The sequence below is a fragment of the Tenrec ecaudatus genome, chromosome X (genome assembly GCF_050624435.1).
Source record: "Tenrec ecaudatus isolate mTenEca1 chromosome X, mTenEca1.hap1, whole genome shotgun sequence".
Lineage (NCBI taxonomy): Eukaryota > Metazoa > Chordata > Mammalia > Afrosoricida > Tenrecidae > Tenrec > Tenrec ecaudatus.
In genome coordinates this window covers 9,074,736-9,093,510 of record NC_134548.1, presented here as the reverse complement: position 1 = coordinate 9,093,510, position 18,775 = coordinate 9,074,736, and the positions used below count along the sequence as shown (strand labels likewise).

Sequence of the window (18,775 nt, the reverse complement as noted above, 5' to 3'; positions counted from 1 at the left end):
ATAATTTATCAAGGGTTCATGGTGGGGTAGGTAAAAGAGATGATACCAAGGGCTCAAATAGAAAGTAAATGTTTAGAAAATTATGATGGCAATGCAACATATGTACAAATATGCTTGATACAATTGATGTATTGAATGTTACAAGCATTGTAAGAATCCCAATAAAATGATTTTTAAAAATTAGTCATGGTGTAAAGGAAATTTGGAATGAACTGAAATCTGACAGCTTATAAATGAAAGAAACTCCATAGGTTTTTCAAATTTGACAACAAACTCTAAAATTTTACATGGCATTGCTTAAACTGCATTGTGAAGCTGTATATCAATTTCTAAGCTAGCAATAATTTTGAAATATTGAATCAGTAGTGCTAGATGGGGAAGAATCAAACTTTCTCTTTATGCTTCAGGTAACATTCCACCATAATTGCCACCTGAAGAGACAATCGGAGAGGATGACGCTAAAAAATGTAAGGAAGATAGTTTAAAGGTGTCTCAGGGAATTAATTTAATGAGTTAATTTATATGCTGTTTTTTCATGGCTTGGAATTTGTCAAGTTCCTTATAGTTGTCTTTTTTCTTGCTAAGTATGTATTTGCTTTTGTACCTCATTTTGAACTGGTAATTTGGTATTCTCCTTTCTTTGTGAAGAGGGCCCTCAAAATCATATAAGCTTTATGCCCCACAAAAACTGGATCCCCCCAAAAAAAACAAACTGTGTCCACCCCTACCTGTCCTGTCGCTCACCACTTATGCATGTACACACACACACACACACACACCCCACTACTCCTCCATATTATTGGCAGTAAGTTTTGCCACCCATTTCAGCCACTAGACCTCTGAGATATCACCTGAGCCCAAGGAAGTTCTGGATCATTGAGATTTTAGAACAGGAACGGAGAAAACCTAAGAAGCCATTGCCACTCTGAAGAGACCACAGTTGGATTTGATCCCCAGGATATCTAGGGAAGATCACTTGTTTTCAATCATGAGACCTCAGGAATTAGGAGCTGTTTCTGGAGTGTCTCGGGGAGAGATGTTTGTTCGCCTCCCAAGAGTACCCTGGAGGATATAGAATTCCTGATGGATTCTCTAACAAACTCCCCACACAGCATCTTCTGTGCTTTGAGGACAGCCCAAACAGCATGGCTGCTTTGAATGTCTGCAGGCGCCCAGCTCTGGAACCCTCTCAGACACTGGAGAGTGGGTAGCTGCTAAACCCTAGGGAACATCAGTGGCAAGGAGCCTTCCACAGGTCCTCAGGGGACCGGGTTAGTGGTGGCTTCGCAATAAGTTGGCCCAAAGCCCAGTAAAGTAAGGGCTGCAACTCTGGGTATTAAAATAGTTCCTTGAATAGTTGTGATTTCAAAAATGGGCCAGGTTATTGCTGCCTAATAGCCAGGAGTTACCCTAGGCAAGAGAAGTTGTGGGCAGAGCAGAACATTCTTGAGTCCAGTGGACTGATTAGGCAAAATTGAAAGCCCATGTTAGATGCATCAACTGCTGCCGACCACATGTTCAAGGGACATGTGATTCCAATTATAGCTGTCTCCCCTCATCCACTGGGTGAGCTCAGGGTCAACCTGAATGATTCCTAGTGTCAACCCTGCATCATCCCTGATGCAGGAAATCCAATCATTTGTAGGTAACATTTTTTTCTGAACATTGAGGGTAACAGGGAAGCAGCACATCTACAGCACACTTTGAAGTTTCTTTGAAAATATACTGTAGGCATGGTTGCTTTCATATATCTTCCTCCAGTCCCACTCACCATATCTCTGCATTCTTCAAAATCCAGCTCTAAGTCGTCTCAGCCCCTTGCTCCTCCTTCTGCCTTCTTTAAGATGAAATCTGTGTAACAGTTCAATACTCGGCCTGGGAAACGCCTTCTCTCCAGTGGACTTGACAAAGCTTCTTTTCAAGTTCTCAATTAAGGTGAACTCTTCCTTTCATAGGAATTTCAGTACTAGCTGCTAAAACAATAAAGGTTTCTCCATATGCTCTCCTAAATGGGAAAGAATACTGCCATTTGCCATGGCTATAATGATTGGCGGTTGTCTTTAGCAACATTTCTCGATGCAGCTCTACAAGTAGGATTTTCCTATTTATAAATCCATTAATTTTTTCCATCTTGGCCCATTAAAGGAAATTTGGAAAATTCATAAACATTGGAAGTAAAGAAAAATGAATCACCATCCTTCCACCACTCACATTATACATCATTTATATTTTGTGAATCTTCTTCCAGATTGATTTCATATCCACTTAACTAAGGTTTTTGTGTCTTCATTCTTCAAACATAATTGTAACTACACTATAGATATGTGTGTATATATTGCTTTAAAATGTAGATCCTAAATGCTTTCTATTTTGTTATAGAGAACTTACACAAATAATTTAAATGATTGCATGATATATCCTTTCATGGATTCAATTGTATCACCCACACACACACCCCAAATATGTGGTTTGTACTTGGGAAGGGGTTGTCTTTGTTATGTTAATGAGGGCAGATTAGTGTAGTATGTCTGGAATCAATCTCCTTTGGGATATAAAAAACAGATGAAAACCAAGGCAGCTAGCAGAGATGGGAGAAGAAGTCAAGCCATATGAAAATTGCACAGGAGTCCAGAAAAGACAAGGACCTTCCTGCAGAATCAGCAAAGAATGCTTTCTTCTAGTGCTGGTACCCTGAATGTAGATTTCTAGCCCGCTACAGCATGAGAAAACAAATTTATGAGCGTTGTAGTATTTGTCACAGTGGAACTAGATAAGTTAGACAAGTAATTTTGGTGAGAATTGGGTTGACAAAGTCCATGTTGCCTTACTGTATTAGTTTCTGTTGGCTGCTGTAACAAATCACTACGAATTTAGCAGCTAAATTAATACACCCTGGGCTCTCCTCCAGACATCTACTTGACTCCCTCCTTCTCTTCCTTCAGTTCTTTGCTCAAACATCATCTTCTCAGACCAACCTCTACAAAAGTGCACCATCGCCATCACCATCACCACTGGCATTTCCTACCCTCCTCTTGCCTATCACCATTTTTCAGTATCAGCACTAGAATGTAAGTTTCACGAGGACAGAAGCTTGTATCCACTTTATTTGCTATGTGCCCAATGCCTATAATGGTTATCTGATATACACTCTGAACTCAGTTGTTTTGTTAAATGGTTGGACTGATTTTGATGCATTTAATCCACTGAGTCATAGAAAAGAAATTGCCAAAAGGCTAATTTTTTAGTATGCTATTCTCTACATTGTAGTGTGGACAGAGTCTGGCCCAAGGGAAAAGCCAACAAACACAAAACAGCATACACATTTATGAAGGTACAGAAACACAGAAACCTGCAGGCCCAATATGACTGTTCTCATTCTGAGTTTAATAAATGAGCCATCCACGGAGAGCCATAGACAAAGTCATTCACAGTGGTTGGGTTTGGAGGAGGAGAAAAAAAGAAGAAAGAAGCCATTAACCAAGTCTTTTGCAGAGAGATGAATCTGAGGAGGGTGTGTCACTCAGACCCTGTGGCCTTTGGGTTTGGACCTGTTATCAGTCATCATCGAGCACACCTCCATTTCATCGTGCAAGGTGGAAATAAAAAGCCGCTGAGATTTGGTCTGTTCATTTAATGAAAAGTAAACAAGATAAAGAACTAATTGAACCCCGGCACACTCTTCCCCGAACTGCAGCAGGAAAGGCCCATGTTCCGGAGATGGAACCCATGCGGAGTACATTAACTTTATTCATCATCTTTCTGAACTCTGCATGAACTAATTTTAATTGTCCTCAACTCACAAGCAATATGGACTCACCACCAGCCCGCCCCAGTCAGACCTGCTGTTATGTTACACCCATGTATTTCTAACTCTTGTCCAATTTATTTCCCCCTGCTCCGGAAAATAGACCAGCTGTTATTCCTAACTTCCTGGCTAGGCTCACAGCTTCCCCTTCCTTCCTGTCCTTCCACTCCATGTCAATGGTATTTCTCTTAAAGCAAGTTTGCAAAACATCATGACAGATAATGATCTGTGAGCCATAACTTTCATGTACTCCTAAAGGACGGGTTTGGGGGTCTTGGATCCTATGTCCCTAACAGTGAAACTGTGCCAAGAATCTATTTCGAAAGTAAAGCCAAGACATATCCCTGTGCACCCAGCGGCCAATAAACAGCTTTCGGTTTAAGCCTAATCAAAATGAACAAATGGACACCGACCCTTGGCTTAACATCTCACTAGCACAAGCCCTTTCCTGTGATGTATTTGTCAGTGTGTGTGTGTGTGTGTGTGTGTGTGTGTGTGTAATTGGAGGCTTTTTAAAAATCATTTTATTGGGGCTCATACAACCCTTATCACAATCCATGCATCCATCCATTGTGTCAAGCACATCTGTACATTCATTGCCCTCGTCATTCTCAAAACATTTGCTCTCCACTTAAGCAGACAGGAGGCTTTTGGCTCTTGGTTATCTAGGAAACGACTTTGCACACTGAAGCCCTGGTGATATAGTGGTTACATGTTGGGTTGTGATCCACAAGACTGCATAATCCATGTGCGAGTGAAAGGGAGCATATATCATGCATGACTTTGGTGAAAGCATGTGTGCGCTGGATGATCTCAACTTGCCAAGACGATTTCCTTCAACCAAAACGACAACACAACTATCAGGAAAACTTGCCGGAGAAACATTGCAGGCTTCCTTTTTAAAAACAGCACTGCCATCCAGTTAATAGCAAAGATAGCCTCAGTTTTCTCCTGAGGAGCAGTGGTGAGTTTAACCCTTACCTTGAAGTTCGCAGCCCAGTGCTTATCTGACAGCACCATCGGGGCTCCTGCATTTCAGACTCTTTCGACTCTGACCTCTGCCAACCCTGCAAAACAACGGAGGAATGGCCACGCCTCAGTTGTGGGCTTCAGTGGAGAGTGGACATAATGGGTCAGCAGCAATCCATGCCGGCACGGGACATCCAATGGGCACCTGGGTGGATTACCGATGGGGAGAAGTGGAACAGTTTCAAGAGAGGCCTAAAATGAAAAAAAAAATTAAAACCCTGAATACATATGTTGAGAATTTGGTGTGGAGACCATCATATGGAACTGAGAATGAAAATCACAAGAAAATCATAAAATCCTCGATGTGGAACTCCTCTGGCAGAGTCAAGCCAATACTGGTGGGACTGAGAAGAATCTGGGTGACAGCTAGACAACAGTCTAGTCTCTGGAGAGAATTAAAAAGACTTATAACTCCGGATATTTGGAAAATGGATCCGATTCCTCTTTGAATGATGAAATTCGATTGAGGGGAGGATGACTAAAGTGTAAGATTTAAAAACAAAACCACAACAAACCCCCCAAGACATAACCAACAAAAAAGAATGTTAGGAAATGCCGGCCATCGGATTAATTACTGGTAATTCTAGCAATTACATTTTATATTGACAACCAAACAAAGAACATTGCTTAATTCAAAACTTGCATGGCTCTCTGAGTTGCTGGTACATAGCCAAAGCTGTGATGGCTAGGGAAGATGCTGGGGGGCACTTCTTTTCAAAGGGAGTAAAAACCATCTACACAGATACGGAGAGGAGAAATTGGCGTGGGTCTCACCCCTGTCACTGTGGGCCACAGAGAGGCCCAGGGATCATAAAAGCTATGAAGAACAAGATACAAAGGACAAGGAACACAAATACATAAAGAATTACCCTTCACTTGTCTAAGTCACCATGGTGCCTGTTGACCTTTCATTAAGAGGAAGCAAATCTTCGTTATCAGCATTTTCTTTGAAGAGGATCTTTGTTTCCATTAAATTCTAAATGCTATTCAAAAGTCCCTAGGAAATAAAAGTGACACACAGCCATAGGATTTACATGAAAGAATTCCGGAAGTTCAGCAAGCACAGTGTTTATTCTCGGAGCTTGCAATACCATTCCAGTTTCATCTTGGACGTACAGGGCTATAACATTTAGACAGAAAAGAAGTTACGTGAGTTTCCTTATGACGAGCTATTATTAAGACACTGCCCTTACTTCTTTTACTTTCTAAACCCTTAGAGTGAGTTTATCGTGCAATAGGCATTCTGACAGGAGAGACACAACTCTAAGTTATGTCCCAGAGCTACCAAGGGACATGCCCACCAGTTGTAGACATCAATACATATTTCTTTTTAAAAATGGAACCTTGTTGATCCACCTGGTTGCCCTAATTCTGGAACGCCAAACATCCTGTTGGTACGAGTAATATCTGGAACAATTGGTATTGCAGCTGTTGACTGCATTTCCTACAGCAGACCCTTTTGTACCCCAAACACGAAAGCTCAGAGTTGCGCTTGAGCTTCCGTCAATAGTTCAAATGCATCCACGTTCATTCCTGGCTTAGAGGAGTCAGAGACAGTGGACCGTTTGAGTGTTTCTCTTTCAGATTCTCTCCTCACTCTTATTTCCCTTTGGTGGTCACTTGGGGAAACAAGGTGTTATAGCTGGCGGTCTCCTTTCAAAATGGATGTCAAACTGACTCAAAACTCATGAGGCTTTAATAAAGTTCATTTAAAAGACAAACCTAACAAATACATCGTTGGTTTACTTCAGCAATAAATGATTTAGAGAGCCAATTGGTAGAGAAGAAGAGACTTAGAAAATAATAATAATTGGCCCAATTGGTGCCTAAGTCAGGAGTCAGCAATCTTCTGCAAAGGATCATATAGTAAATATTGTAGGCTTTGTAAGCTATATGGTTTCTGCTATAACTGCTTAGCTCTATGGTATCTAGAAAGCATCCATAGGGCTGTCTACAAATGAATTGGCATAACTGTGTTCCAATAAAACTTTATTTATTCAGACAAAAAAGAGAAGAGACTTAGAGGAAACAACTACTCATTACAATATGTGGACCTTGTTTAGGTCCTGATAATATTTACAAGTGGCATGTAATATATACATCCAGATATTGAGGAGAGGGGAGAAATGGGTGGGAATCTTCACAAAATAAAATTTGTCACATTTACGGTGGTTAAGCTGGGTAAAGAACACAGGGTGGTTCAATGTACTAGTTTCAATTTTGTGTATATTTAATATTTACTAGTATAACATGCGGGTGGGGGGGGGGTAGGATATGATATAGGGCCTATAATCCATCTGTCTCCAGGACTCTGCAGGCTGAACAATCTTTTTTATCTTCCAACACAGAGGTCTGTAAAATATAGAACACAGACCAAATCTGGTCCATCACTTTTTTCTGTAAATAAAGTTTTATTGCAACACAGAGCCAAACTACTTTGTTTATGTATTGTCTCACTGATATACGATTACAGCGGCAGAGCTGAGTAGTGCGACAGAGGATGTCTGGCCCACACAGTCTGAAATATTTACTATCTGGCCCTTGATTGAAGAAATTTGCCAGCCCCGGTTGTAACCCGTTGTGGGGGGAAGGTGGGGGAGGTGGTTCCTAGCCTTGTTTATGAACATGCTCCTATTTCACAATTCATGCTTCAGCCATATTTAAATTTTTTGTTTTTTCCAATGAACCACATTCTATTTTCCTCCAAGCCTGAACACATGCTCTTCTTTCTCCTAAGAACGCAAACATACGCCTATACACACGCACACTTAAGTACACACGCCTATGTATACTTTAACTGTTTGACTCCTAAGCAGATTTCAGTAGATCATTCCTCAGGAAACCTGCCCTAATGCCTGAGCCCTCATTCCAGACAAACGTATTACCAGCCCTTCCTGCCATGTTGTTGTTCTTGTCAGGTGCCATCGAGTGGCTCTGACCCATAGCGACCCCATGCACAACAGAAAAAAACCCTGCGAGGCCCTGCACCAGCCTCACCATTGCTCCCATGCCACAGTGTCAATCCATCTCGTCCAGGGCCTTCCTTTTTGTCACTCCCCTCCACTCTACCAAGTATGATGTCATTCTTCAGGGACTGGTCTCTCCTGACAACACGTGTGAAACATGTAAAATGAAGTCTTGCCACCTTTACTTCTAAGGAGCGCTCCGGCTGCACTTCTTGCAAGACAGATGGGTTTGTCCTTGTAGCAGTCCATGGTACTTGCAGATATTTTTCTCCAGCACCACAATTCCAAAGCATCCAGGCTTCAATCTGCTTAATGAATTAGGTAAATGTGCCGCACGAGATCTCTTTAGAGTACTGCAAAGAAAGGAGCTTACTGTACTGACTGAAGCCATTGTATAAATCTTCCTGCCATAGGTTTCAGATATTATCTCTGCTTCTTTTTCTCTCCCCTCTCCTCTGGGCTCCTGAGTATGCATATGTAGAACTTATTTTTTTTTTACCCCCTACAATCTGTGGATGCTTTCATAGGCTTTTTCACTCTTTCCACCACCACCACCATCCTTTATGCTTCAGCTTTGTTGATTCTTTCTTCGTCTGGGTAGAGTCTACTGGTGATTGCAGCGAGGGCATGCTTTCTGTGTGTTTCTTTCCAGTCTTTGAGCTTGCTTTCCCCTTGCCGTCTCACAGAAGAAAGTTCCCATCTTATTTTGTATGGTGTCCATTCACGCCTGACCCATACTAATCTTAGTAATTTTCAATTCCTGGCCAGATAGTTTCAACATCTGTGTCATCTCTGAATCTGATTCTGGTGGTGACTGTCTTTGAGGAAAAGATTTTGTTGTTTTCCTGGTTCTTTTGTATGCTGTGCAATTCTCAGTTGAAAGCCAGACCTGTACTGTAGGGCAGGAGGGAGGCACTATTGTCGATAACTTTTCTGTAAGCCATTCCTTCAATTCAAGTCAGGGTTCATGTTAATCTAGATGGCGGCTGAACTGGATTTGAGGTTTGTTGTTGCTATGGCTACTCTAACTGCAACGCCAGCGCCAAATTACTCCAGTGAAGGGTTTCTCTGCACTATTGACATCTGAGGCCAGATGATTTAGTGTTGAGGGCTGTCCAGTGGATGGTAAGCTGTTTGGCAGTACTCACTAGATGCCAGGAGGACTGCGCTAGCTGTGACAATCAAAAATATCTCCAGATATCGCCCAGTGCCCTCAGGGAGGTGGCAGCAGGAGGTGAAATCCCGCTTGTTCCTTGCGGACCCCAGCTCTAGCAATACCTTGAATTAAGATTGGAGTCTGGTTTCCCGGAAGGGTTTGCATCCCTGGTTCTTAGGTGTTTCCTGTGCACTCTCCTCCAACTTCTGTCTCCAGCAGCTCTCCCCGCAGTGTCCATGGGTCACTCTTACTGGACATTGATTGGCATCGTGATGGAGTGAGGCTCTGCTATTCTTATTAAGCCTGAGTTAAACTCTGTGTCCCTGAGGCTAGAGGGGTGGCCTGTTCTAGGCCTAGAGCAGTGGTTCTCCACCTTCCTGATGCCGCGACACTTTCATACAGTTCCTCATGTGGTGGTGACTCCCCAACCATAAGACGATTTTCGTTGCCACTTCATCACTGTCATTTTGCTACTGTGATGAATCAGACGACCCATGCGAAAGGGTCGTTCGGCCCCCAAAGGGTCTGTGAGCCACAAGTTGAGAACCGCTGGCCTACAGGGTTGTTTTGCTGTTTCTAGCCCTTGTCTGCAAATTTGCAATCCTTGATTTTCATTAGCAAGTGCTTCAAGTCTTCCTCACTTTCAGCAAACAAGGCTGTTATCTGCATATCGGGCGTGTTAATAAGATTTCCTTTAATCCTGATGCTGCATTTTTCTTCATCTAGTCCAGCTTCTCTAATCATTTGCTCAGCATACAGAGTGACTATCTATGGGAAGAGGATATAACTCTGCCCCACACCTTTCCTGATTATAAACCATGCAGTTTTCCTTTGTTCTGTTCCCACAACTGCCTCTTGATCCATGTACGGGCTCTGCATGAGCGCAACAAAGTGTTCCAAAATTTTCACTCTTCTCAAGTCCATCCACAGTTTCTTAGGATCCACACAGTCAAATGCCTTGGCATAGTCAACAGAACATAAGTAATTATCAGCCTAGAAAGTTCTGACATCAGCAATGATACCTGCTCCCTGTTTCATGTTATCTTCTGAATCTGGCCTGAACCTCTGGCGGCTCTGTCAATTATGTTGCTGCAACTGTTATTGGATGATCTTCAGCAAAATTTTATTTTCATGTCATAGCAATGCTATTGTTCTATAATTGGAGCAGTCTGTTGGGTTATCTTTCTTTGGAAGGGATATAAATATGGATCTCCCCCAGTGAGTTGGCCAGGTAACCGTCTACCAAATTCCTTGGCAAAGACGAGTAGTGAGTGTTTGCAGGGCTTCAACAGCATGTTGAAACATTTCAATGGGTATTTCATCAATTCTTAGAGCCTTGTTTTTGCTAGTGGTTTCAGTGCAGCTTAGACTTCTTTCTTCAGTACCGTTGGTTCTTGATCATGTGATACCTCTTGAAGTGGGTGAATGTCAACTAATTGTTTGGGGGTACAGTGACTCTGTGCTTTTTTTCCATTTTCGATTGATGCTTCCAGCATTGTTCAATATGTTGCCCATAGAATCTTACAATATTGCAATGCTGACTGTGAATATTTTCTTGAGTTTTTACACTTTAAAATATTCAGACCACAAAATAATAATTCATAAATTATCAAGGGTTTGCGGGGAAGGGGGGAGCAAGGAGGGAGGGGAAAAATGAGGAGCTGATACCAAGGGCTCATTTAGAAAGGAAATATTTTGAGAATGAGGATGGCAACAAATGTACAAATGTGTTTGACACAATGGATGTATGGATTGTGATAAGAATTGTACGAGTCCCACTAAAAATGATTATTTTGAAAAGAGGTAAAAGAAACTACATTAAAAAATATATATTCAGAGCATGCACTTCCTCTTTGGGTTCTAACTCCAGGTCTTTGCACGTTTCATTACAATATTTTACTTTGTCTTCTTCAGTTGCCCTTTGAAATTTTCTGCTCAGCTCTTTGATTTCATCATTTCTTTCCTTTGCCTTAGCTACTCTATGAGTAAGAGCACGTTTCAGAGCTTCTTCTGACATCCACGTTGATCTTTCCTGTCTCTTTTTATGACCTTTAGCTTTCTTCATGAATAATAGTCTTGATATCTTCCCACAGCTTCCCACAGCTCATCACTTTTGTCATTGGTGTTCAATGTTGCAAACCTGTTCTTGAGATGGTCTCTAAATTCAGGTAGGATAGACTCAAGGTCCTGTTTGACTCTCATGAACTTGTTTTAATTAATGAAGATCAAGAACTTTAGCCCTCAGTATAGATGCTAACTCAGTGTAAAGAAAACCAAAATTTGCCCAACTGGACCAAGAGACAACATCAAGATAAGCAAGCAGGCAAGCAAGCAAGCAAGCAAACAAACATAGAGATTGAAGTTGTCAAAGATTTCATCTTGCTTGGATCCAAAATCAAATGCTCATGGTAGCAGCAGTAGTCAAGAGATCAAAGAATGCATTGCATTGGGAAAGTCTCTTGTATAAGACTTCTTTAAAAGTATGGAAAAGCACAGATGTTACTTTAAGAACTAAGGTGCACATGACCCAATCCCTGGTTTTTCAATTGCCTCATGTGTTAGTCTGGGTTAACTAAAGAAACAAATTCAAAGATACTCATATATGTATAAGAAAGAGTTTTATATAAAAGAGCAATCACATATTATGAAAACATCCCAGCCCAGTCCAGATCAAGTCCATAAGTCTGATTTATTCCATAAAATCCTCTTTAGACTCACACAGCACATGCAATTATACCAAATGCAGGAAGATCACAGGTCAGTGAGTAAAAAATCTTGTGGATCCAGTGGCAGTGGAAGCCTCTCAACGCTGATGCAGGTATCCACATGTCTCCTCCAGCTCTCTGAATGTCTCAAAGGCAGGGAGAGTGAGTCTTGCCTCCAGTGAGTTATTTATCTCCATCAAGCCTCCAAATGAGGTCATCAAGCTGCTACCTGATTGCCCAGCTAGACTCTACCCCTTTGTTCAAGTTAACAGATTATGTAACTGCCACACCCCATAGCCATGTAAAAGTTGGACTGTGAATAGGGAAGACAGAAGAAGAATCTATGCTTTTATATATGGTGCTGGTGAAGAATATTGAGAGTACCATGGGCTGCTAAAAGAACAAACACATTTGTTGTAGCAAAAGTATAGCCAGAAAGTTCCTTAGGGATAAGAATGGTGTGACTTCATCGCAAGTACTTTGGCCATGTTGTCAGCAGAGACCAGTCCCTAGAAAAGGCCAGCATACTTCATAAAGTAGAAGGGCAGTGAAAAAGAGGAAGATGGATTGGCACAGTGGCCACAATGGGCTCAAACACAACAATTTAAGGATTTCGCAGAATCTTGCCCAGTGGTTTGTTGCGCTGTACATAGGGTCACGATTACATGGAACAAACTGTATGGCATCTAAAACAACAATCTCTTCTCTAGGAGCCCTGGTGGCATTGTGGATTTGACTCTGGGCAGCTAAATGTAAAGTCAGCAGTTCAAAACCACCGTCCACTCCATAGGAAGGAGATGAGGATCTCTGCTCCTGTTAAGATTTACGGCTTCGGAAACCCACAGGCATCGTTCTACTCTGCCATATAGGGTCACTATGAGTAGGAATTGACTCAAAGGAATTGGTTTTCTTTTTAAAATTTAATCTCTGATGTGCTATGGGGTTCACCAGTGTACTAACAACTCCCAACGATGTGTTTTCTGGTGCCATATCCTCCATCAAGTGAGTCATCTGTTACGAATGAGGCAGACAGAAGAGTCTAGCAGGAGTTTGAGCTCCTCTCCAGCTATTCCCCCCTCACACCCCGGGGACAAGCAGCCTGAGGAAACTTTTCTAAGACTCTCCTCATTTTTGTCTGTGGGCTACTTGAGTGGGATGTTTGGAAAACGAACCTTCCAAAGAATTTCAAAATCCGTCAAATTAGTAGAATTGTACTCTGTAGGTTTTTGAATGACTATTTTCAGAAAGAGATCACCAGACCTCTCTTATGGGGTGCTTCTGGGTAGACTTAAACCTTCAATCTTTCAGCTAGCAGCGGTTTGCCATACCCCGGGACTTCCCAAAAGGGGCCAGATAGACCACACATACCCGTCATCAGTTCTTCGACTAGTGATCAAATTCTTCTTATTCAACTCCTGCTGCATCCATTCCAGGCTGTTGCTCACTGAGCTGTAGTTAGTCATTCTTGAAGATGTTCTGGTCGCTGCCTCTGCCCATGCTGCCTGCAGCATGCCATAAGCATCTGTGCTTCCCTGAAGAGGTGACAGTAATTGTATAACATGGGTCATGGCAAGTCATTGCTCATTTCAAGAACACCTTTGCTCAGATGCCCTCAACTTATACCACACCCATAACTGTCAATTTCTGTCTTCCTCTAGAAATATAGAACTCAGTGAAGGGAAGGGACTCCTATTTGGGATGCAGATCCATCTACTTTGTTGTTATTAGCTGCTTAAATAATGAATTGATTCCGACTCCCTTTTGGAAGAAAATAGCTAGGCCTGTCTTCCAGTGTAACTCTGGGTGTGTTCCAACTGCCAATCTCCTGGCTCATTGTTGAGAGCTTCTCTGTGTTACCCAGGGATACCTCGATTGACTTTGGAAATGTGGGATGAAATCTACCCGTGTTGTGAACCTGGGAAAGACTTCTGGCTTTGGTGGACCTTAAGTTCCATAGCTATAAAATGGGCATGATGTCTACTTTGCAGACATTGTTGTGCAGAATGATAATGCCAGCCCAAGCCAGTCAGGGTTCAGTATAGCGTTGATGACACATACAACTTTCCTCTAGTTTTTCAATGCTTCCACTGCCCCACTATCATGACCCCAATTCGACCTTACAAATATGGCTAGACCAGAGCATGTACACAGGGACAGATAAGAGCTGGAAACACAGGGAATCCAGGACAGATTAACCCCTTGGAACCAATAATGAGAGTAGTGATGCCAGGAGGGGAAGGTGGGGGGAGAAAGGGGGAACCGATCACAATGATCTACATATAACCCACTCCCTGGGGGACAGACAACAGAAAAGTGGGTGAAGGGAGACATTGGTCAGTATAAGACATGAAAAAAATAATTTATAAATGATCAAGAGTTCATGAGGGAGGGCAAAATATGAGGAGCTGTAAACAAGGGCTCAAGTAGAAAGAAAATGTTTTGAAAACAATGGGGGCAAAAAATGTACACATGTGCATGACACAATGGATGGATGTATAGATTGTGATAAGAGTTGTATGAGCCCCTAATAAAATGATTTTTAAAAAGTTGTACAAGTCCACAATAAAATTAGTTTTTTTTAATTGAGAACCCCAAATTTGTGGTGGAAGAGTATAAAGCATACGGACACACACACACACACACAAATGATTTAAAAAGTAATAATGATGCCAGTTCATTGCCAGATCATTAGTAAATTATAATAAGTCAAATGATGTGAAATGGCTGGGAAAAATGGCAAATACAGCTGATTTCACCTCAAGTTGTTTCCACTGGGGTTGTTATCACTGTGTATGCCTGGCCAAGGTCAAGGCGAAGGAGAGAGAAGCCCATTGTGTCACCTGGGAATGCCAGACAGGGTGGGAGTAGTGTAAAACAAGTCTAGGGCTAGTGCAGACACGGTACTTGAATGACTGGCCGAATGAGCACTCTGATATACAGCCTCTTGACTAGACTCCACAGAGAAAAAAGTAGAATTTCTGACTCTCCCTTGGTTTGGGATTCATTGGTTGCTTTGGGACCTCAGCTGTCTCATGTGTTCAAAAAAACTCATGAACTTGTCCTTTGTCTGGGATTTTGATCTTTCCAGTTTTCTGCATCTCTGAACAGAAGCTGGCAACACCCTCACCTCTCCCCATTCACAGAACCTAACAACATGTAATTTTTTTGGTTGATACTATTCGAGCTCTAAATGGTCATTTATGGAAGTCAAGAGCTGTCTCCTCCTCTGTATCCCCAAGGTGGACATGGGGCCAGGCACATAGTAGGTGCTAGAAAAAGAACTGGGTGGTGCTCCCTAATATACATTTACCTTCGTCGTCCTATCTTCCCTTGCCTTAGAGCCGTGCTTCACAAAGCCAGGCCCACAAGCCTCATCATCACTGGCTCCTGGGAACTTGTCAGATATGTAAATACTTGACGTGTCCTCAAACCGACTAAATACAGACCTGTGGACTGGGCTCAGCAACCTAGGTTTAAAGAACAGCCCCAACCCTGTCAGTCAACTTGGTCTGAGACCCGTGACTTAGATAAAGGAGAGATCTGCAACTCCTTCTCTGCCCCTTTCAGTCACTCACTGTGGCGTTTGCGGAGCACCCTTGTAGCTGTGTGAAGGGACCTTGGTGATGCAAAGGTTAAGCACTTAGTTACCCATGGAGGGTCGGCAGTTCCAACCTACAAGCTGCTCCACAGGAGACGAAGGCAGCAGTCTGCTTCTATAAAAATTCTAGCCTCAGCAGCCTGTGTGATCACAAGGTGTTGACAAAATCAGGTATCAGGCATCAAAGAACAAAAAATCATATTATTGTGAATTAGGGGGAATGTGAAGTAATGACTCAAAGCCCATCTGTAGGCAACTGGACATTCCCTTACAGAAGGTTCACGGGGAGGGGACCAGTCACTCAGGGTGCAGTGTAACAGCAATGAAACATACAACTTTCCTATAGTTCTTAATTGCTTCTTCCCCACTCCCATCATGATCCCAATTCTACCTTACAAATCCAACTAGACCAGGAGATGTACACTGGTACAGATAGGAACTGGAAACACAGGGAATCCAGGATGGATGATCCCTTTAGGACCAATGGTGAGAGTGGCGATACTGGAGGGTGGAAGGAAGGTGGGGTGGAAAGGGGGAACCAATTACAAGAATCTGCATATAACCTTCTCCCTGGGGGATGGACATCAGAAAAGTGGGTGAAGGGAGACGTCATACAGTGTAAGATATGACAAAATAATAATAATTTATAAATTATCAAGGGTTCATGAGGGAGAGGGGGTTGGGGAGGGAGGGAAAAAATGAGGAGCTGATACCAAGGGCTCACGTTGAAAGCAAATGTTTTGAGCATGAGGGCAACAAATGTACAAATGTGCTTGACACAATGGATGTATGCATGGATTGTGATGAGTTGTACAAGCCCCCAATAATTTTTTTTTAATTCTACCCTCAGAAACCCTAAGGGGACGGTTCTCCTCTCCTAGCCTTGAGTCAGAATTGAACTTGACAGCAATAGAGTTGGGGGTAGGGTTTAGGATGCCATGTGGATAGAATCTGCGCCAAGGGGAGGTTTAGGCTTTCATCAGAAAAGCTTTCACCCTCAGACACACCTTCGAATTTCTCAGCTGCTCTGTTTCCTCTTTCTCAACCCTGTGCCAATGACCTCAATTTTACCTCTTCTCTCTGGAAGCAGAAAATCAGTGCCAATCACTAAACCACAGAGAGTAAAGTAATAATAATAATAATAAATTGAATGGATTAAAAAAATCTAATCCAGCGGTTTTACGTCTTGGCTACATATTGAAGTGGCCTCAGAAGCATTCAAAACAAAATCAGGAACCTTCAGACCAATTAGCTCAGCATTTCAGGGGGAGGAGGAGCTAGCTCTTTGTTGGTGTTTATGTTGCCAGTTCCCCAAGAGAATCCCAAGGAGCGTATAACCAAGCAGACAATCGTCTGACGTTGGTGCATTCTCTGTACAATCATCATCAAATGGGACTGTAGCATTCATTTCTTTAGGGCAAGGCCTTTCTCCTGAGAACACTCTCCCCCAAACCTTGCATGTGAAAATGAAGGCAGACATGGATGGGTATGTTGGTTCTGAGCACGAAGATAGGGAACTGATAACTATCGAACGTCTAGTCTTGGTGTTCCCCAAGAAGTCTCTAGTAAGTACACTAAGGTGGAAAGGGCCCCCCCCTCACTTGGTTTTGGTATCTCAAGAGGAAAGAAAATGCTTGTACTCCAAAACTGCTAAGGATTCCCCATTTTCTGCTAGAGAGAAGATCCTGCCAAGCAAAGCATCTACGGGAGATTGGGGTGGGCATTTTCATCAGTGCCCAGCATTTTGCCTTGACCAGCCAGCCAGTTTTGAAGCAGGTGAACCATCATTTCTGCTTCTTTTTTTTAAGCAAGTCACATGACCTATTAGCCAGTTCCCTGGGTTCTGGCCTCTGATCGTGCCCAGGAATGTTCTTGAAGAAAGGCAGGTACCAAGGACCAGGGCCCAGGCAGGGTGGAGGTCGCAATTACAAAGCACTCCACCCTTGTTCCAGAACGGCTGTTGGGCCTTGCCTCCATCCAGTGTTGCCACCAAAAGCTCACCTCTTTTGCCTCTGTAGTTGACAGGATGACAGCTTATTCCACGGAGCCCATCCAGCTCCATCATGTGGTCCCGCCACGTTTCTGCATACTTATCTCCCATCATCATCTGGCAGCCTTAGCTCCAGAATCTAGCCTATGACCCCTCTGTATACTCATCCATGCAACCATCTGGCCTTACATAGCTCTCCCTCATCCCATTGCACCTCTATAGCCTTAGCTCTCAGAGGGCCATGTAGCTCTGTCCTCTGGCCCTGAAAGAACCCTTCCACATCTCTCAGTGACACTCAACTCTTTCCCCTTACCTGTGATTCCTCTGCAAACTGCAGGCATAATTAATTGTGCTGCTGTTGATTCTAATTTACTTTAGACCCATTGCTGTTCTATAATGTTCATAATTCTCTCTTCCCAAAGTAATGTGCTTTCTGATCTGTTTCTTACTCATTGAAAAAATATAGACCGAGCGTCTCAAAGTGCTAAATTATTATTGGGGGGTGGGGTGCGCTTGACTTAAATAGTTTTAAGATTGTTTTCATTGACAGTTTGGACGTGGATGGAAAAAAATGGTCAAGCCTTAGAGGAACATTAGGGACATATTAAGGAGTGTCTTGGGTGTCAGTACAAAAGAAAAGAGGCCACCACAACTAAGTCATGTAGTATGTAAAAAAGGCAGGGCTTTGTGTGACTTTGATGTAATGGGTTGCTTTTATGTGAAACCCTACAAGAAAGGGGCCCGAATGAGGAGATTGGGTCCATTTTTGCCATCCTTTAGTCTTCAAAAGAGAGTGAATTCCAGAGCAATTGAGGAGGAGGGGACCTCACTACCTGCAAGAAAAAGGAGCCAGGACTGGGGGCTGGGGGGGGCATTCTTGGGACCCAGGATCCCTGTAATGAGAACTTGCTAGACCCAGGAGACAGAGAGTCAAACACTGGGGATGATCCAAGGTGGTGGGAAGCAGAACCAGGAGACTAGCACAAACAGTCACAGTGGAGCTGAGCCAGCGAGGGAGAAAGCTGAGTGCCTTGGGGCAAGAGGCTTGCTGGCAGAGTGGGGTGTGTCCCAGCACTTACCTATGGAGCTAAAGAGCTTTATAACACGTGACTGAGTGGGGTAGAGGCCAGGCCAATGGGGCAAGGGTTAAGAAAGAGAGGCCCGCCTATGGGCATGGCCCTAATAAATATCATAACTGTGATTAGGTGCGATCAGTTCTGTGTGGTCATTGCAACAAATTATCTAACCCACAAGAGAAGCAGAGATTGCTTTTAGGCTTCATTTCCAGGTAAGAGGAAGCCAGGTCTCACCTAAAAGGTCTGGAAGGGAAAGTTGGTCAGAGGCACAAACTGATGCTAACAAGGAGCTTGGGGACCACCACAGCCTACAGCAGCTCCATGCAGGGGCCAGGGCATGGGTGCCTGGGAACTCGAAGAGATCAGAACAAGGACAATCAAGACAAATGCGACAAAATGAGCTATTCTAATGCGTCTCTCCACTTGCTGCTGATTTTGTGCCACTCACTT

At 43.0% G+C, this 18,775-nt stretch overlaps 1 pseudogene; it reads right to left on the bottom strand.

The window, feature by feature from the left end:
• LOC142433160 (developmental pluripotency-associated protein 4 pseudogene) overlaps window positions 1–13,124 on the bottom strand; it is a 41,330-nt pseudogene extending 28,206 nt beyond the window's left edge.
• Between the last annotated feature and the right edge of the window lie 5,651 nt (window positions 13,125–18,775).